Raw genomic sequence first — 22,448 nt, forward strand, 5'->3', positions numbered from 1 at the left:
AACAGTGGCGAGGGTGAACACAAATGAACGCCGCTTATGTACATATACATTTTGTCATTTTCCACACAGAGGCAGAGGGGGCCACCGGGGATTCCAGTAGTTAAACGATTCTAATGAAAGATGCATTTTGGAAACTGAAATTTACCCATAAAAGAAAAATATTGTGAATAAAAAAATATATACTGAAATGAACCTTTGAAAAGAACTTTTTGGAAAAGCCTCTTTAATTGAAAACAGAAAAGCTTCATAGTGAGCTCTATTGACCTGTGCCGTGGGAGACATACTCCAAGGATTTGGGGATGCTACCACAGTGATGCCAGTAGTTAAGTAAGCAAAAGCGTCTACGTCGGGAACACTTTGGTTCTTCCTGCTCTAAATGAGGTGTGAAAGCTACATTGTGCAGCACACATGTAAGTTGCAAGTTGTCATTTTTCAAATGATTGTTTATGTGCAGGAGGGATACCTTCCTGCACATAACAATAATTTATGGCAATTTGCTGTTTCTATGTGTGTTGCACAATGCAGCATACATAGAAACTGCCTAAACAAGGAGAAATACAGCATTTCTCCTTGTTTTGCCATGTTAAGACCAGGTTTTCCCTTGTCTTAATTTTGGCACAGCCTCCTATTTGAGCAACTCTTCTAAATAGGGGCCAGAATCAAAATCAATGGGCATTGCAGCGGAACGCCCACGACGACATCCATTGCACGCCCTTTTCTCACTAGGTGTAGCGTGAAAGGGGGCCTTATTTACAAGATGGCATTAAGCCACGTTAAGTGGTTTAACGCTGCCTTGTAAATAAGGCAAAGGGTTTATCGCCACAGGAACAACACTAAAAGTGACATCCCTGCTTTTGATAAGTGCTTGTAAATATGTCTTGTGGTTTGATATCTGAAAAGGAAGGATGTACATATCCAGGGGCAAAGTATGGGTGTGAATATGTGCAGCTAGGAAAAATTTGGTAATTCTATACATAATAGGCAGAGTTTCCCAGTTGTGCTTCAACTAAACTTAGGCAACCAGAAGAGACCAGGAGTACATATGTTTCAGTCAGGGGTATCTGAGCGCCACACAGCCTAAGGGGAGTTGCCAATGTGCAAGACAGGCCGCGGTTGGCCATCTGCAACCATTTTGAGGGGTTTTGCTTAAATTGCACAGTTTTGGATGGGTGAACAGGATTTGGGGTGCAGTTGAGAGTCGGTCTCAAATAGTGGAACAGGATGGATGACTGACAAGTGGAGCAAGTGCCTCAATTTGTCTAAGGTATCCCTATTTTTTGGACTCGCTACACACTTTTCGTAGCTATCCACTGTATGAAACATTTTAACAGTGGATTACAAACCGTGAGGTACTTAACATTTTCATAACCTTCTACAGGCTTTTAGGGGCAGATTCACAAGCCACTTGCACCACTTTTGCGTCACATTTCCCATGTTAAAAATAACGCAAAAGAGGCGCAAGGGGCTTGTAAATCTGCCCTTAGTGTGCAAAACCCTGGAATGACTTGTTTTAAATGCTGCCAAACGGTGTGGTTATTTTGGGACTATTATAGTTGATGAAATGCCCATAGTCAAACAATGAAAAGTAAGCGAAGGGAGACATTCAAACATTGAAGTTTATAGGAATAGATGTAAACAACAAAAATAGCAAGACGTGATGACCCTATAGCCTTCACTGATAAGACCGTATTTTAAAAAGAAATAGAAACTGATTACAAGTTGGTCTGAATTTTTTGACCGCTGCATAAACCCCTATTAGCACAGGGATTGTAATTCAGATTTGGGTGGTATTTGCTGCATCAAGTAATTATTGGGTGCATTAAATATCTCACCTGTTGTTAGATTTCAGGAGGTAAAACCTGCAGGAATTTAACAGGGAAAAAGTGTATGGTATTTACCGTCCCATACAGGTTTTGGTGAGTTAAGCACCAAAATGTACATGTTTTACCCAAAAACTAATGATATGTGTTAAATATCACACTTGATAAATAACAAACTCCTTGATATTATTATTTATCGGGTGCGATAAATAACACCTTTATTCTAACAAATTCGGAATCAGGGTCTATAAAGAAGAAATTGCAAACAATGAACAAAGGCTCAGAAATCTGCATGTGAATTTTGAAGAGAATAGTAGAGTGGTTGATGTGGCAGATACAAAACTCCTTATAGGGAAGAGGTGAGTGTTTTTTAAGCAGAAGACTACTACAAACACAACTCTGAGTGACTTAATGGGACTGGTGGAGACTACTCTCGGGAGAATTATTAGGGAACTTTTTCCAAGAAGTGCCCAGAAACAGTCAGATCAACGAGGGAAGGTGGGTAAAAAAACAAGAAATGTATTATTCTTACCTTGTTTAGAAATAGCAATCCAAAAATCTAGCATAAGGTTGATGACTAATGTTCTAAATTAGGGGGTAATACCATAATGAGCGTACCTTTAGATGTAGATTTTAACCTCATCTCTTTATGCCTGTGCTTCACAATCCACATGCTGGCAGTAACTATTCTACAATATAATGTGATTTTATACATGTCTCTAAATTTGGCATAATGCACAGTAACCGAATTACTGTATGTCGCTCATTACTGCGTTGCTCTAAATGAGCATATCCGTAGGGTATGTTGGCCCAGATTCACAAAGATGTCACGGAACGCAGTGCGGCACCCAAAGTTGCTACGCTGCATTGCTTGAGAAGAACAGGAAAGCGCCATAACTATAGATTTATGGCACTGTCCCCTTTCTCTTCTTGTTGCCAAAGCACAATCAGGCATTTGAGCACCGCCCACACACCTTTGCACCGTAGCGCAAGGGTGTCTGTGTGAGTCTTACGTAGGTTTTTCACTGGAAGGGTACCCTTCTGGCACAAGATACTATGCTTAGACTAACTTTAAAACGTTTCTTACTTTTTTGTGAGAGCTGTACAGTGCAGTACACGTGCAAAGTGCTGATGTCGGTTTCTATGTGAAGTTATTCTTTTGTGAAAAACTTGGTTTACTATTGTTAGACAATAGGGTTTTGCGTCAAGAACTATGGGTGGTTGCATGAAAACCCCAATCTACCACCCATGGAACGTCCCCTTGACGCAAAATAACGAAAAGCAGCGCATTACTTTGAAACAGCATTTAAACGCAAAACAAGTTTTGCACTGGAAAGTAAATGTAAAAAAAATATACACTGATCTTTACGTTACTTTTGTGACGCAAACCCAGCACAAAATGTGTGTACATATGGACCTTTGTATCAGACGTAAGATGGGACGTGGGCAGAGTGGTGGGGTTCACAATTCGCACCTATCTTGAAATCTGGAAGATCTGTTTAAGTGCACAAAACGATATTTCTCTTGATCAATACAAGCACAACCTTGCAATATACTCATTGTTGAACAAAATTGAGCAAGCATACTAGTCGCAGGAAATAAAGTTATACGTTATCGAATATACCCCGGCACAACGTTCCGCTGAGCACCGTAAATCATCTCTTGACCTTAGTTTGTAGAAAATTTACACTTCAGAACCATGAAGAACAAACCTTACCTGGCATTTGATGTCGAAGAGAAAATGTACTTCAAAGGCGGCAAAGTGCTCGCGCTCATTTTGCTGTCGTACATTTGTGCAGGGAGTGATTATAGCTCTGATCGCGCGCGGCCATTGTCCTGCCTGTCTCCTATCAAGCTCTGTCGAATGTAATCATTGTCTTTTGTTGACCATCACAATAGTGCCGAGGGCTTGCAGTATGTGTATAACAGCTCCATACAATACCTGTAAATAAGTGGGCAGTCTAATTGAAAAAAACAGGCCAAATCTGCAAGACTTTTGTGATGAAGTAACCTATGAAAAGAAGCACACAATGTCATCAATGGCTAGCAGCGCATTGTTGTTTTGAAGCTGCTCCCAGCTATCACCACCATCTGATCAGAGTAGAAGCTAACACCCACTACTTTAAATAATTATTGAATTATATTTTGTCCCTCGTTGCTTGCCATCCGTTCTTCTCTGAGCACAGCCCCACTTGATGCTATAATTAGTTCTTCATGGAAAATATGCCCTTTGCAAAATGAAAGGGCTGTATTGGAAATACAAAAGCTACCTTTTGGAAAATTGAACTAACAATTTGTTTTCAGTACATTGATGTGTTTATTCTACAAATCCATGTATTCTTTTAGTTAAGACATTATGTTTCATATTTTGCAGGAATTTAGTGCTACAAACTTAAAATGTCACGTGAAACACATTTTCTCCACAATGTTACTGTTTGTGGCAGGCTACTTTAGCATTTTATCTAGCCATGCTGTAAAATGCAACTCTTTGGAAACATATTAGAACATTTGGGAGAAGCTTTGTATGCCTTGTTGGTCTAAAGTTGAGATGGTGGGCAAACGGATTGGAACGCTAACCCAAGCAATTGCCAGTAGTTAGACTTATTGCAAACATTCTTCACTTTTGTGTGTTTGTTGTTGTAAAAAAAATGTAACTAATATATTATAATACAAGAAATCTCCAAGTTGAATTTAGATGAAAAGAAATGGTTAATTTGTGGTGTGCTTGTGAAAATCACATGAAACAGCCATACAAGGAGAGAGGGAGTGATAATAAAGCAATCCTCATTCAAGGTTCGAGGCTTCTGAAGGGATGAGTGGAGAGCTATTTTCGCCGCAGGGGTCGGGATCTGATGAGGAAGTCGGGGGAGTTTCCTAGGGGGTGGTTAGTACACTGTATAGTGCAGGGTCTGGTCATTTTTCTCACAACATTATTTGTTTCTTTATATGTTATTCTACCATGCCATAGGGGCCATGTAGCTCCAGGTGAAGCTTATATTCAGGACGAACAAAGTGACATAATGAGTCTGTCGATATGTATGCATGTATTGTTCTGATGCCATTTGGGGGGGGGAGGGGGTTCTTAAATGTTATTCTGCAAAACCGAAAAAGAAAGTTTAGAAAAAAGAAAGAAAAAAAGGTTTGAGGCTAAATTAGGCTGGGTGCTGGTACTCAGAAACCTTAATCCTCCGTGACATGCCTGAGGTCTTTGGCATAGAGTACCATAATACTTCGAAATGGGCTAGAATATTTGTAGCTGCTCTCCAGTCATGTCAAACCTTCTTGTCAATCGCAGACTTTTCTTCATTGGTCAGCGTTCCAATTGGAAATGCGTTTTTTGTGTTACTTATAACTTAGGTACCTTTTGAGGAATCTCCACAAAACTTTTCAAAAACGTGCTGTTTTGCCTAGTGTGTGCATTAAAAGTTGTTGGGTGATCCATCAAGCTGGGGGTCCCAAAACGTACAATCCCTATGCATTTTCCACAGACTTCTTTAGCCAGGACTAGAGGGAAAACTGCTGAACAGATTTATACCAGAGTTGGCAGGAAGCTAGATCGTGGTACGCAGATTGTGCTTTTTGTAATTTGTTATAAATCTGTTCAGTAGTTTTTGCGAAATTGAGGTTTAAATATAATGTATATTTGGTATTTGGGCAGTTGGAATCGAGGGACTCTCGCCAGAGTCCATCGGATACAAAAAAAAAAAAAAGCATTCTGCTTGGCCCAGGAAGCTTTTTTGCCCTTGGCCATCTCGCTCTTGAGAGAGTCAGATTCCCGCAGGAGTGAGCGCTGTTACTGGCTGCAAGCAACATGAGAAAAATGTTCCTTCCAGCCATTACAGGAGTCGGAGTCCCTTATCCTGAATTTGTATCAGTGTCAGTCAGTCAAACCACTTTATTCGGTTAAGTTAAAACCATAAAAATACAAACACAAAATACATACATACCTATATGTGCAAAAATACAATATAAAGTGTCCACAGTATAATACAATCCGGCAGTGGGCATTCTATGTGCAAAAAACGCGATACAGTACTGGTCAGGTAAAGTGCATTTACAGGACAAAAGTGGCAATACATCCAAGATATTTGATATAAAACTCATTAAAAATGCCAGTCATAAAAACCAAGTTTAAAAGGATAAAATCAGAAATAAAACCTCATTAATTATGGGCTCCCCTCACGGCTATTTCTCAACCGGACAGCAGCCGTAAGGAAACTGGCTATATAAAAGATCTCATTGGGATCATTTAGTAGCTGTGAATACAATAAGGCTGGTTTAACTTGGATAAAACCCTTTCTTTTTAGTAAGGGAAAGAGAAACCTCTTCCTGATGTCACTATACAAATCACAGAACATTATTAAATGCACTGTGTCCTGGGCTGAAAAGTTATCGCAGGTTCATGGCCCTAGTTCTTCCAGCCTGCACCACCCCTTGGAATTCCCTAGCGAAAGGTGAAAATAAATTAAAACGGAAGCGTGTAAGGAGTATACGATGGAAAGGCCTGGTCACAGTTTTCAGATAAGGTTCCATCGACGGCGTAGTTTTTAAAAGATAATGGGCTTTTACCGTTACTTTTTTCAGCTCCAATTCCTCCCGTTGTAATGGCCACAAATTTAAAAGCTGTTTCTTCACCCCGCTGGGATCCATTTTCGTGATCAACCCAGATTCATCATAGAGGTCCTGTCGACCAACAGTTACCAATGTTTCCCTTACATAAACAAGCCACCTAATCTTGTGTACACAATCCAGAGTGAGACAATCCCTGATCAGTCTGTGATTAAGGTCTAATTCGAGATTAAGCCATAATTTAAGCCAAATAATAACTGGCGCCAACCTGAGTGTATCGGTTATACAACCCACCCCCAATTCCTGATGTATAGCATAGGTGGGTGTTGATTGGGGAACTGATAATATACCCCGTAGAAATGTATTCTCCTCTAGCTGTATCCCCTCCATGGTTCTATACCCCCAGATAGAGGAGCCATATGTGGCAATTGCGATACATTTAGCTTTGTAACTGTTCACAATTGCCTCAACAGGTTTGGTTCCTAGCCGTTTGGCAAATCCGTTTACGGCCGCAATTGCCCTAGCCATGCCATTGACCTTAAGTTTATATTGAGCAGCCCATGTACCTTTCTCATCAAAGAGAACCCCCAAATACATAAAAGAAGTTACCCTGGTAACTTCGGAGCCTTCACAATAAAAAACCCGGCAGTTTTGTTTACTCTGGCAACCTATACTCATTACATGTGATTTGGCTATATTTACCTTTAGATCCAGGGATTTCATAAAATTACCAAATCCCACCAGCAGCTTCTGTAAGCCGACTGCTGTGCGGGATAACAAAACAGCATCGTAGGCGTACAGGAGCACCGGGCAATGCTCCTGACCAATTTTGGGGACATCTAGACTGGCTATATCTAAAAACTTGCCTAAATTATTGATCTAAAGAGTAAAAAGCAAAGGCGCTAAAATACAACCCTGTCGTACTCCACGCCCAGAGCTAAAGTGCCTAGTGCAGTTCCCATCTTGGTCGATCCTCACCCATGCAGTAAGGTTCTGATGCAGGTCAGCTAGGAAGTGAACAAGACTTTTTACCATCCCCATCTCTAGGAGGATCGCCCAGAGCTTTGACCTGTTTACCAGGTCGAAAGCTGACGATAAATCCATAAATGCCAGCTGGAGTACTCCCCCCTTGACTGAGGTATATTTCCCAATTAACAGGGATAAACTAAGGCACTGATCTTGAGTCCCCCTGCCACTTCTAAAACCATATTTGTAAAAAAAGAAAATAAGATATTAGAGAGCTGGGTATAGATACCGAGACCTTAGACTAATTTTTGCCACAAACCCACTGGACTCCCTGAGGATCAGGTTCACAGCAAAAAAGATAAAAAAAATCGCAGCATGGCAGCATTGTTTAATAAAGGGGAGGGGCGAGTGGCTTCCCTCCCCAAGCCATAATCAGTACTAGGTACCACATCCCCCGAGGCTGATTTACTAAATATGGGGAGGGGGCATGTAGATCCCCTCCCGAGCAGTATTTGGCCACATGAACCCCATCCCTTGGGGCCCAATGTAGTTTTTTCTATTTTTATAAATCTTTTTATTAACTAGTTGTTCAGTTCACAGCTATTCAGATTGAATGAAAGCAAATACAGTAAGCCACTCGCAGGATGCATAAACCTTTCTCTCCCAATGTTGTTTTTTAAGGGGAGAGGGACCACGCAACATCCCCTTCCGAGCTCACTCGCCATGCACTGCTCCATCACTCGTGACATCTTCTATGACATCATTGATAATATCACTGCGCATGCCGGGGTGCGAGTTATAGTTACTTTAGGGAAAGAGTTATAGTTGCTTGAGATAACTATAATTATAACTGCTGAATTTCAATGGCTTTGATTGTGGAAATTCTGTCCCTAACTATTCCCTGTAACCTTTGTTTATTTCAATATATATATTCAAACTGGATTTCCTTCCTCAACCTCCCAACGGCGATGAAGAAGGCGTGAACTCCACTTGGACTTGGCGTGAGAATCTTTATTCCTGCTCACTTACAAAGTCATTACGCGTTTTGGTATAAAGTTTTAATTAGCACGAACATGATTGAGGGGGTAATATATAAACATTCAATATTCGTCAATCAATACAAAAGAGGTAGACAGTGGTTCGTAGGATAAAATAGGTTACAAACAGTCACATATGAATTAAAGTCTTAAAAAGTGAATTTGTTCATTAGAAGCATTTTCACTCTTTTTGATGGAGGATGACAAAGGTATTCTGCGTACATCTGGTGGTAAGGAGTTCCAAATCTTCGGTGCATTACCTGAGAAGGTTCTGCAACACGTTCTCTTTTATGGAAGGATTGTTTTTTCAGTAGTAGTGAACTCACGTTTCGCGAATACCCGCAAAATCCAGACTGCTCTAGCTTTTGTGCTAAGTAACTGGGCGTATTGCTATGCAGGGCTTTATGGGTCATGCAGGCGATCTTTAGTTGTATTCTTGCCTTGTAAGGTATATATATATATATATATATATATATATATATATATATATGTGTGTGTGTGTGTGTGTGTGTGTGTGTATTACCTACTGGCGGTCGCCAGTAGGTATATATAGTTAGGATTTTTTCTCTATGGGATTTTTGAAAATTCTATGTCTAATAACTTTGGCGTTTGTGGACGGAATTGGCTGAAATTTTCAGGAAAATGGCACATTTTGTTTCTGAGCAGCCCTTGAAAATTTGGGGGGGGTTCGTCAAGGGGGGGCCGAGAAAAAAGGGGGGTCCCAAAACGTGTTTTTAACATTGAGTTTTCCATAGGGCGGTTGGCCTCACTTTTAGCCCGAACGGCTGAATGGATTTGCACGAAACTTGGCAAAATTGTAGGGACTGGTAGCCCGATGTGCCTTTTGTAGGTCTCAATATATGTGCTACAGTGGATTTTGAGAAATTAACGTTTAAAAAAAGATATATATCTGTAACAGCGGACCGGGCAGCGCTCCGGTTCGCGGACTTTTTTCGCGCAACGGAGCTTTGTGAAGCGAAGCTGATTGGTTCTCCGGCGTCTGTAAACATTCCAAACAGTCCGTAGCGGCCGCCATCTTGTCTCTCGGTAGGATCAAGAGACAAGAGGAGGCCAAAGCGAAGGGGCAAATGACCATAAGGGGGCATAGTAGATCCTCGCTGACCCCCGAGGTTTGATGTGGAGGTTTTAAAAGGGCCCCGCGGGGCAAAAAAAAAAAATAATAATAATAATCGAACGGCTAGGGACTGGTAGCCCGATGTGCCTTTGCTAGGTCTCAATATATGTGCTCCAGTGGATTTTGAGAAATTAACGTTCAAAAAAAGATATATATCTGTAACAGCGCTCCGCTTCGCGTACTTTTCGCGTTACAGAGCTTTGCGAAGCTGATTGGTTCTCCGGCGTCTGTCAACATTCCAAACAGTCCGTAGCGGCCGCCATCTTGTCTCTCGGTAGGATTGAGAGACAAGAGGAGGCCAAAGCGAAGGGGGAAATGACCATAAGGGGGCATAGTAGATCCTTCCTGACCTCTTAGGTTTGATGTACCATTTTGCCAAGTTTGGTGTAATTCCGTTCAGCCATTCAGGCTGTAGACGTATGTAAATGTCCTATGGAAAATTGCATGGGGAAAACACATTTGAAAGTGTTGAAATTTAGAACCAATTAAAATGTTACTTTGGTTTTGTATTTGTGTGTGATGAAAGTTAATTGGTTATGTATATATGTCAAATGAGAGGAAACCACAGCCATTTTGTGATACTACTGTCTGAGGTACATTTGTGAGGAATTTTTGGTGGTGAATTTTTGGTGTTTGATTTACACAGTACTAACACTTCTCCTACTTTTAAAAAGGTGAGTTGTTAATTTGTAAGGGGAACTATGTTGTACACTTGAAGATAATTTGAAAAATGTTTTCTGTTATTTATTTGCAGTCCTTCTGTTATACTAAATACTTGATAAAGTTAGTTTTATATTATGTATTACTAAAAACGATAAATGAAAGTGATTATTTTTTTCTGCAATTTACAGCAAGCAATTTCAAAATAAATGGCTCACAATGAAGAGACCGTGGCAATTTCTTTGTAAGGGGAACTATGTTGTACACTTGAAGATAATTTGAAATTTTTTTTCTGTTATTTATTTGCAGTCCTTCTGTTATACTAAATACTTGATAAAGTTAGTTTTATATTATGTATTACTAAAAACGATAAATGAAAGTGATTATTTTTTTCTGCAATTTACAGCAAGCAATTTCAAAATAAAATGGCTCACAATGAAGAGACCGTGGCAATTTCTTTTGAATTGTCCACTACATTGATTGAAATTGAGAGCACCAATAATGAAATATTGTCACAAGGAGGAGATGACTTGTATGATTCCATTAGATTGATTGAAATGGACAGCACCAATAATGAAATATTGTCACAAGGAGATGACTTGAATGATTCCACTACATTGATTGAAATTGAGAGCACCAATAATGAAATATTGTCACAAGGAGGAGATGACTTGTATGATTCCATTAGATTGATTGAAATGGACAGCACCAATAATGAAATATTGTCACAAGGAGGAGATGACTTGAATGATTCCACTACATTGATTGAAATTGAGAGCACCAATAATGAAATATTGTCACGAGGAGATGACTTGAATGATTCCACCCACTACATTGATTGAAATTGACAGCACCAATAATGAAATATTGTCACAAGGAGGAGATGACTTGAATGATTTTTTTGATCAATCTGTTGATGGCGAATTTATCGAATGTTTGGAGACCATAGAGTTACAAGAATCATCATTGCAGACTTTTCATGAGGAAATTGCTGATGAGGACATGTTACTAGTTCTTTCAAATTTAGAAAATTCTGAAGAATAAATTTATATTTAGAAATCAAAAATTGTTTGAGACATTATTCATTTTTATTTTTAATTTATGAGGTTGTAGCGAAGTGATTGTAGTATAAAATGAGACTTATAGTATAGAGTGCAACATTTTTATGTTACATGGTAAGTTTACTCATATTTACTTCCCTTCTGCCACTATATTATCTCCAATGTGTATTTGACATCTCTTCTTCATCTCCGGCCTCCTTTCTCTCACTGTGTGTCTCCGATGCATCTTATCGCTGCTATTTTGTGTAATTACAGAAGAGAGTAAAATAAAATAGTTCGGAACGTGAAAAGGGGGCAAAGTAGAGTACCCCTCACCCCCTAGGCCTTTTTAGGCGGTCCCAAAAGGATCAGTTTCTGCTTTCCTGAGAGATTATGGTATGAGTTCCATATACCACAATAATTTGCATTACAACATGCAAGATATCTATCTCCTATTACCAACTTTTGGAGATATTCGCGCTAAGCGCGAATATCTCCAAAAAGTAACACCTGCCCTGAGCAGTTCTTAGCCATGTTATCCAATGGGAGGTGGATAACATGGCTAAGAGCATTAGCTCGGTAATGCATGAATATCGCAGACTTTTTAGCGATATTCATGCATTGCGGCCGTTTATTATCGCATTTGCGATAAACCTTGATAATAGCAAGGTTTATCTTCGATAATTTCTGACGATGCTTAGCGGTAAAAAATTCGTTGGTAAGCATCGTTAGCGATAAATATCGCTTAACTTTGGTAATATGCACCAACGTCTGTTAACGTTCGATTCGAAGGAAATGAGGAAGTGTTGAAAAACATTGTCTGCGCCATCTTGCCTTTTTTGAAATGCCACACTTTTGTCGTGCACGGCAGCCATTTTAGATGCCTTGATCAGACCCACTCTCTGCACGCTGTCGATTCGTAGCATGGCTCCCCACCCTCGCAAGCATCTTCCCCAGGCACTGGTCACCCCCGCTCTCTGTCTTATGCATCGGCAATAAACCTCCCCCCATCTGCGCTGCTCTTCCCTGAAAATCACACTCTGTGCCCGCCCGACACCTCCCTTTCGCCCTATTCACTACCGCACCCTCTGACACTCCTCTTCCTCTGTGTCCGATTGTCCAGGCTATCACCTAGCCCTGCATATGTAGTTTATGGCCCCAGCTGTAAAGAATCACCCCTTTTCAAAGGAGTTATAGTAGATCAAGGCCCACACCCGATGAGATCCGTCACACCACACGTGTTCCTACTATCTGAAAACCATCCTGTATTGTGATTGGGGAGGGGACCGAGCCTGAAGCGGAAGATTCCAGGAATGACTCTTTGTACATCAAAGTTTTTACAATTATGTGTCACATTAAAAATATATAGCACTCCAACAAAGTAGTAGGAATATAAAACTTTAATAACATATAAATATATACAACAAAACAAAAACAGTAAAAACATTTAAACAACGAAGAGACCGTGGCAATTTCTTTTGAATTCCTGATGAGGACATGTTACTAGTTCTTTCAAATTATGAAAATTCAGAAGATGTTGCCTGGGGGTGGGTCGTCAGTAGCAGTCTGTTGTGCGAATAGTTCCAAGGCAGCAGAACGCGCTGAAATCTAGATGGCACGAAAGTGATGTCTAGTAAGTTGCCGCCCAGCAAATAACGGCGTGGGGCGCCGCGGGGGTGAGTGAGTCCAGTAGGCACCACAGCTATTCTTACCGGCATTGCAGAATTACTGCTGGGGACAATGCCTGTGCTGTAGCAGGGTCACAGCAGAAACAAAAAGGATTCTGTTGAAGATGTTGTTGGTTTTCAATTTGAAAACAGTTCTGGTGTCAACTGCTATGCTAATGTAGTGGTTAATGTTTTGTTTTCTCTAGAAAATGTAAAAGAGGGGGAGGCAGTCCAAAGTTCCGTTAAAAGGGCAAAGGAAAGGATCGGTGGTTTGAACTATCAGTCAAAAAGGGGAGGGGGTGCAACAATTTTTCCTACCGGGTCACACTGTGCTTTCACCGGAACTGAGGTCTGCAGGATTCTAGTAATTCAAAGTGAGGCTGGCGCCAGCATGGGAGCGCCGACGTCCTGCGGATACAGTTTCGTCACTCCACGGGCGATCATGGCAGTCATTCCCCATCGGGGGTCGGAGACTCCCGCAGCTCCTCTAGAATCTTCAAGGTCGTGGAGGACTACGGTGGTGGAGTCAACCAGTGACCGGGCCATTTCTTTATGCTGGGCCCGCTCTTGCCAGGTCGACCGCCATTTTGAGAGTTCGGTAGCTACTGGCGATCGCGGGGTCAAATGAGCGGACGGGCTCCACCCTGCCGGGCGAGACGTTGCAGCATGGCCACAGTGGAAGAACCCTTTTCCGGGCGCCTGGAGCGCTGAGGGTGCAGCTGGGAAGCCTCCACCTGGGGAGGCGGGAGAGGCCTGTTCGCACCGTCTCTCCCTCCCAGTGCACCCCACGGCGTCTCGCTTGAGATTTGTTATTGCCGGACCAGGCGTTGAGGACGAGGGGGGGGGTCGGAGGCATGTGCAAGACATCCCCCCCCAGTGTTGTCGCAGCCAATATTCAAGACAGAAGAAGTGTCCCGTCCGTCTTCGGGCCGGGCTTCCGGTAGATGTCGGCCGGACGCCCCTGGCTCTGGCCCCATGAACGGGTTTCTTGGTTTATCGGCTGCAGCCGGATCCCGTCGGCCTCGGCCCCCCCGACCGTTGGTGGCCGGACCGGAAGAGCATGTGGCGGGACTACCTGCAACTCTCAAGGGCCACCGCGGCCGGACTGGGAGAGAGAGGGGAGGGTCGAGGAGACATTCCCCCCCCCCTGCAACTGTTCAGCGTTGTAAAGGCAATCCCCTGGCCGGGTCCCGCTGGCCTCGGCCTCTCCTCCGGCTACACCCTACGTTAGGATCTCCTGGCCGAGGCGTGGCAGCAGGACCCGCCTTATATGGGCTGCTCCCGGCTGGGCGTAGCCGCAACCCTGCCCCACCTTGGAAGTTTCCATAGTGGGGGCGGATGTTCTACTGACTTGCATTTTCCCTAGTCTATCGATTTTTTTGGCGTGGCAGGCGGTGGGACAGCGAGGGGTGATTTGGTTTCTCTTACTGTTTTTCTGGTCTCTCACCACTGGCATATTTTAACGTTTTCTTGTTTCTAGGACATTAATAGGTTTTATCATTACGTTATGTTATCGTTTCTTTGTTCGTTGTTTAATAAAAGTTCATGTTCATCAGTGGCCTACTGATTTTCGTTTTCCTATTCTTTTCTTTCCAGGTTGTTTCATGCTAAAGTTTCTGTTAACAGGATACAGTGATCACTTCGTTATTATTGCATATGTCCTTTTCACTAGGGGTGCTCTCTGGTCAGGCCAGATGACGTATCTCTAGTAAATGGTCCGGGTGAAACAGGTGCATCAATCAGTGGGGAGTAGATAGGCATGACAGATTACAACGGGGGAGAAAGGTCCGCATTACGTACCCTTTCACCATTTGCAAAGATTTTCCTACGTATATTTGCAAACAGGGAATACCTCCAAAAAGAACCAATTCCCAAACAGTCAATGTTTGGGGAAACAATCAATCAATGAGGAACGAAATAGGCACGACGTGTTAAAGGTTTGCGTTACCTACCCTTCACTATCTGCAAAGGGAGAGAGAATATTCCTATTCTTCCTCGTTTGCAGGCAGAGAAGATTCTTAAGAGAATCAACTTCGAACAATTCAATGCTCGATTCAAACAATCAACAAGGGGTACTGTGAACACAAATGAACGCCGCTTATGTACATACACATTGGTATTATCAACAGGTTGTTCCTAATGTTTCTATTTTAGGGAGGTCAAAAATAGATCCCATTAGTGGCCTACTGATTTTGCTCGATTCCTTTTGTTTTTTTACACGATTTTTCGCTATCTGCAAAGACTAAACAGAGTATTGCGACTCTGTGCTTGTTTGTAAATAGAGAATGAACCAAAGAGAACAATCAATCAAATGGAGAGAGAAGCAGGCACGACGGATTACAACGGGGGCAACGGGGGCAAAGGCCTGCGTTAACTACCCTTCACTATCTGCAAAGAGAGAGTACTCCTAATAGAAATGAGGGGTGGGGGGCAGCATTCAAAGCAGATCAGTGTGCATAAACACGAAAATGTTTTTACTTACCACGTACTTGACATTCGACAGCTTATGATGTTTGCTATTAAAAAACCATTGAAATTCACTGAAAAAACCATAGGTTATAGACCATATATAGTTAGGAATTAGCATTTAAAAAACCTTATTTTACTCACACAAAACCATTGAAATTCCATATATAGTTAGTTGCACTAACTATATATCGCGCACCCGCAATCCACTGCTGATCATGTCACATATTACATCATTCATGACATGGTCAGTGACATCACTGATGACATCACTGATGACATCTCAAATGACATCACTGATGACATCACTGATGACATCTCATTTGACATCATTCTTGTGCTAATACGATAAACCTCTTCAGACTCTAATATAACCTTAGATACACTCAGTGTATACAGACACTCACACACTGCCACTCATCCATGGAGTTACTCACACACCCAGTCAGTCATGCAAAGAAACAATCTCACCTCCATTTCTTCAACTATACAGTTAAACACACTTTACTTATTGAAACATATACTAACACATATTTACTCTCTTATACAATCCCTGATACAAGTTCACAATGATCGATACAACCACTCACTCATTCAGTGGCTCTCATGCACAGTTATTTATATATGCCAACTCTCACATGTACTGTGTTTAACATATGTACTTACTATGACATGTAGCATTGAGATATCCATTCACTCATCAATACACTCATGCACACAGTCAACTGCCCATGTAGCTGTTTCCACATGCAGTCTTGAACTCATACACCTAGTGAATAAACTGCTCACACATCTATGCATAGAGTCACACACCTTCCAGCCACCCCCACACAAACTCAATCTCCCATAGAAATACTTGGGCAACCAATTAATAACACATATAGCCTCTCGTATAGCTAATGATCAACACATGCAGCAGTTTACATCACAACAGACATAATGATGCACAAATTAAGACAGTTTAGTCACTAACCCATGCATTCAGTGAGACACATTTAATCACTCACTCATACAGTCAGTCACGCACCTACTAAATCCTTCATCCAGGCACTTATACATCCACTCATTCTTCAATATGTAAGACATATTTTAACTTTACAGAAACATACAGTCACTGGATGTTGTCATCAGTGATGTCATCAGTGATGTCATTTGAGATGTCATCAGTGATGTCATCAGTGACGTCACTGACCATGTCATGAATGATGTAATATGTGACATGATCAGCAGTGGATTGCGGGTGCGCGATATATAGTTAGTGCAACTAACTATATATGGAATTTCAATGGTTTTGTGTGAGTAAAATAAGGTTTTTTAAATGCTAATTCCTAACTATATATGGTCTATAACCTATGGTTTTTTCAGTGAATATATATATCAACAATATTCCTTCCTGTGGATAAAGGAGGTTAGGCACTCAATGCTTTTATGGGGACGCCTCTGGGCCAAAAAAGAGCATTGTTTTCATATTTTCAGCGGGATCCGTGCGCTTTCTTTCGAATAGGCTTCGGGTGGGCCAGGTCCTTGGGGTATTGTAATAAAGGAGGGGAGCATATGCCCCCCAGCACTCATTGATGCCACGGAGACACCACTTCCCCAGGGCTTTGTGATAACAAATGTGGGGGAGGCCCATATGGCCTCCCCCACTGTCCCAGGGACCACCACCTCCCGGGACCTATTTATTGAACAATGGGGGCCTCTTGTACTCCCCAGCCCCGCTGACTGCCACCTCCCTGTTGAAAGATTCTGGGTGACCACACGGACCCCCTGCAGCCCCTTGGTCCACCACCTCCATGGGTATTTAATTTGAAGTAATGTGGGGGCTGCACGGACCCTTCGCAGCCCTGGGACTGCCACTTCCTCTGGGCTTTTTTAGAATGTAAAGTGGGGGGGCCCTGCAGGCCCCCGCAGGCCATAGGAACCATCACCTTCCTGGGTGAAACTGAAGAAGGGAGGGGGCCATGCAGTCCTACTCTTGGAGCCCTAGATGGCCATGGTTACCACCACCCCCTGGGGCTGACTCCTGCTATGTCCCGGGGTGCACATACAGGGACATAGCTGTGTGCTATGGTTTGGTGGGAGCATTACCGCTCCCACCAAGCCATAGCAAACAGTGCTTTACGAAGGCAAGAGTATTTTGCTCTTGCTTGCTCAAAGCGGAGCACAATCTCTTTGACACAGAGTAAGCTGCATGTTAGCAGCTCCCTCTGTGTCAAAGCAATGCCAGCTCCCTCAGGAGGGGGAGCCAGCAGGCACTGTGTGGGCCTTCAGACTGCCCTGCAGTCCCAGTGGAGAGTGGGTGCCCTGGAGGCACCCATTTTCAATGGGATGACCCCAGACAATGGGTTCCCCAGGGCCAAATTTGGCCATGGGCAGGGGGGTACACATCCCCCTCCCCCATCTGGACATGGCCGAGTCCCAGGCGATAGGGTCCCGGGGGCTGAAATCGGCGCAGAATCCCCCCTAAAAGAAATGTAAGAAAAAATAAAGGCTGTGCCCTGGGGGATGTGGACTCCGGGCCAAAATCAGCCCAGGGAGGGGGGGGCCACATGGCACCCCTTCCATATTATTGCTCGGCTAGGCCCCATGGGATGGAGTCTCAGGGGCTACAATCAGCCCAGGAGGGGGTCCACGTGCCCCCCTGCCCTAAATTTAAATGAAATAAATGGCCGGTCCCCAGGGAAGTGGTCCCCAAGTCCAAATTTGGCCTGGAAGGGGGCACTCAGCCCCCCTCCCCCATTTAATGCTTCACCCTTGGGGCCAGTAAGTCGCCAGAGGCCCCACCCTCTTTCACCATCACTCTGTAAATGCGCCTCCTGGCACACTGCTGGTTGTGAGATGAAGTCCCCTTAGGTCCAGATGTCTTTAGAATCAATAAGCCCTCCTGTTGCCTCCAGTAAGTTTCACACAGATTGCTGAGAGGTCTTTTGAGGCCACTCCCCCTTTCTCCACCACTCTGCAAGTGTACCTCCTGGTGGAATGCTGGTTTAGGGATGAAGTCCCCTTGGATGCTAAGGGTCCTTGGGGGTCAACAAGCCCAACTGTTACCTTCAGTAAGTCCAACACAGCCTGATCGCTGAGAGGACTTCGCAGGGTATGACCCCTTTCTCCACCACCTGTAAACACGCCTTCTGGTACACTACTGGTGGGTGAATAAAGTATCCTTGTCTCCAGGGGGTCCTTGGAGGCCAACAAGCTCTCCTGTTACCTCCAGTAAGTCCCACACTATGGGATTGCTGAGAGGTCTTCGGAGGCCACGCCCCCTTTATCTACCACTCTACAAACGCACCTCCAGGCACACTACTGGTGGAATGATGAAGTCCCCTTGGCTGCTGAGGGTTCTTGAGGGCCAACTACCCCTCCTGTTACCTCCAGTAAGTCCCACACAGCCTGACTGTTGAGAGGTTGTCAGAGACTACACCCCCTTTCTCCACCACTATGCATACATACCTCCTGGTGCACTGCTGGTTGGGGGATTAAGTCCACTTGGCTCCAGAGGGTACTTGTGGGCCAACTACCCCTAATGTTATCTCCAGTAAATTAAACAGAGTGTGTTACCTGATTCTGTTACCTCCAGTAAGTTCCACAGAGCATGATTGGTGTGAGGACTTCGGAGGCCACACCCCCTTTCTCCACCATTCTCCAAACGCACCTCCTGGCGCAATACTGGTTGGAGGATGAAGTTTTTTTGGATGCTGAGGGACCTTGGGTGCCAAGAAGCCCTCCTTTTACCTCCAGTAAGTCCCTTACAGCAAGATTACTGAGTGCTAGGCAGAGGCCCGCCCAGTTTCTCCATCATTCTGAAAGCGCAACTACTAGTTAAAAAGCCATAGGAATTCAATAAAGAAAAACAAAGGTTACAATGACATTATAGTTAAGAAATAGATTTTGAAAAACCGTAGAAATTCACTGAAAAAAACAAATGTTACAAGGACATTGTAATTAGGCTCAGGTTTCCCTCTTACAAATCCAGTGAAATTCAGCAGTTATAGTTAGCTGAGCTAACTATAACTTGAATGAGCCCTTCTGAACAGCGCAGGGACGCTTTGCTTTGGATATATATATATATGTATATATATATATATATATCCAACAAAGCAGGAACCCAATTTGAAGGAGGTCTCTGGACACAAAATTACCGTTGTGCAAGTTTATTGGCAGCAGGCAAGCAGGAGAATCCTCAATAACTCACATCAGTCAATTATTAAGCCATACGCGTTTCGGGGCTCTTGCTGACCCCTCATCAGTGGCTCGCAGTTCCAAGTAAATGAAAGCGTCATGCTTCGCGCACTAAATAATGTTACCAGCATCCGCCTGGGTGGGCGTGGCCAATCGCATGGCCTTCTGGATGCTGGAGTGCGCAGCGTTTTCCTCAGTGGGTGCGCTCCATCCACAAATAAAACATAGTCTCTCCCAAGTGGGTAGAAGTGGGTTACTGTGTTCCCCTGTACCGCGTTGTTGCTGTCATATCGGCAAAGCAGGCACCCCCCTGCAGAAGCGCATCCTTTTCGTCCTTCCTATTATTTCAAACACCATCCAGGCGCTTGATAGGACCCGCAATGCAGCGGTGGACCTCTCCTCACGACTTGAGGCAGCCGTTTAAAATCCAACAAAGCAGGAACCCAATTTGAAGGAGGTCTCTGGACACAAAATTACCGTTGTGCAAGTTTATTGGCAGCAGGCAAGCAGGAGAATCCTCAATAACTCACATCAGTCAATTATTAAGCCATACGCGTTTCGGGGCTCTTGCTGACCCCTCATCAGTGGCTCGCAGTTCCAAGTAAATGAAAGCGTCATGCTTCGCGCACTAAATAATGTTACCAGCATCCGCCTGGGTGGGCGTGGCCAATCGCATGGCCTTCTGGATGCTGGAGTGCGCAGCGTTTTCCTCAGTGGGTGCGCTCCATCCACAAATAAAACATAGTCTCTCCCAAGTGGGTAGAAGTGGGTTACTGTGTTCCCCTGCACCGCGTTGTTGCTGTAATATCGGCAAAGCAGGCACCCCCCTGCAGAAGCGCATCCTTTTCGTCCTTCCTATTATTTCAAACACCATCCAGGCGCTTGATAGGACCCGCAATGCAGCGGTGGACCTCTCCTCACGACTTGAGGCAGCTGTTTAAAATCCAACAAAGCAGGAACCCAATTTGAAGGAGGTCTCTGGACACAAAATTACCGTTGTGCAAGTTTATTGGCAGCAGGCAAGCAGGAGAATCCTCAATAACTCACATCAGTCAATTATTAAGCCATACGCGTTTCGGGGCTCTTGCTGACCCCTCATCAGTGGCTCGCAGTTCCAAGTAAATGAAAGCGTCATGCTTCGCGCACTAAATAATGTTACCAGCATCCGCCTGGGTGGGCGTGGCCAATCGCATGGCCTTCTGGATGCTGGAGTGCGCAGCGTTTTCCTCAGTGGGTGCGCTCCATCCACAAATAAAACATAGTCTCTCCCAAGTGGGTAGAAGTGGGTTACTGTGTTCCCCTGCACCGCGTTGTTGCTGTCATATCGGCAAAGCAGGCACCCCCCTGCAGAAGCGCATCCTTTTCGTCCTTCCTATTATTTCAAACACCATCCAGGCGCTTGATAGGACCCGCAATGCAGCGGTGGACCTCTCCTCACGACTTGAGGCAGCCGTTTAAAATCCAACAAAGCAGGAACCCAATTTGAAGGAGGTCTCTGGACACAAAATTACCGTTGTGCAAGTTTATTGGCAGCAGGCAAGCAGGAGAATCCTCAATAACTCACATCAGTCAATTATTAAGCCATACGCGTTTCGGGGCTCTTGCTGACCCCTCATCAGTGGCTCGCAGTTCCAAGTAAATGAAAGCGTCATGCTTTCCTGGGTTCCTGCTTTGTTGGATTTTAAACGGCTGCCTCAAGTCGTGAGGAGAGGTCCACCGCTGCATTGCGGGTCCTATCAAGCGCCTGGATGGTGTTTGAAATAATAGGAAGGACGAAAAGGATGCGCTTCTGCAGGGGGGTGCCTGCTTTGCCGATATGACAGCAACAACGCGGTGCAGGGGAACACAGTAACCCACTTCTACCCACTTGGGAGAGACTATGTTTTATTTGTGGATGGAGCGCACCCACTGAGGAAAACGCTGCGCACTCCAGCATCCAGAAGGCCATGCGATTGGCCACGCCCACCCAGGCGGATGCTGGTAACATTATTTAGTGCGCGAAGCATGACGCTTTCATTTACTTGGAACTGCGAGCCACTGATGAGGGGTCAGCAAGAGCCCCGAAACGCGTATGGCTTAATAATTGACTGATGTGAGTTATTGAGGATTCTCCTGCTTGCCTGCTGCCAATAAACTTGCACAACGGTAATTTTGTGTCCAGAGACCTCCTTCAAATTGGGTTCCTGCTTTGTTGGATTTTAAACGGCTGCCTCAAGTCGTGAGGAGAGGTCCACCGCTGCATTGTGGGTCCTATCAAGCGCCTGGATGGTGTTTGAAATAATAGGAAGGACGAAAAGGATGCGCTTCTGCAGGGGGGTGCCTGCTTTGCCGATATGACAGCAACAACGCGGTGCAGGGGAACACAGTAACCCACTTCTACCCACTTGGGAGAGACTATGTTTTATTTGTGGATGGAGCGCACCCACTGAGGAAAACGCTGCGCACTCCAGCATCCAGAAGGCCATGCGATTGGCCACGCCCACCCAGGCGGATGCTGGTAACATTATTTAGTGCGCGAAGCATGACGCTTTCATTTACTTGGAACTGCGAGCCACTGATGAGGGGTCAGCAAGAGCCCCGAAACGCGTATGGCTTAATAATTGACTGATGTGAGTTATTGAGGATTCTCCTGCTTGCCTGCTGCCAATAAACTTGCACAACGGTAATTTGGTGTCCAGAGACCTCCTTCAAATTGGGTTCCTGCTTTGTTGGATTTTAAACGGCTGCCTCAAGTCGTGAGGAGAGGTCCACCGCTGCATTGCGGGTCCTATCAAGCGCCTGGATGGTGTTTGAAATAATAGGAAGGACGAAAAGGATGCGCTTCTGCAGGGGGGTGCCTGCTTTGCCGATATGACAGCAACAACGCGGTGCAGGGGAACACAGTAACCCACTTCTACCCACTTGGGAGA

The sequence above is a fragment of the Lissotriton helveticus genome, chromosome 6, assembly GCF_964261635.1.
Source record: "Lissotriton helveticus chromosome 6, aLisHel1.1, whole genome shotgun sequence".
NCBI classification, from domain to species: Eukaryota; Metazoa; Chordata; class Amphibia; order Caudata; family Salamandridae; genus Lissotriton; species Lissotriton helveticus.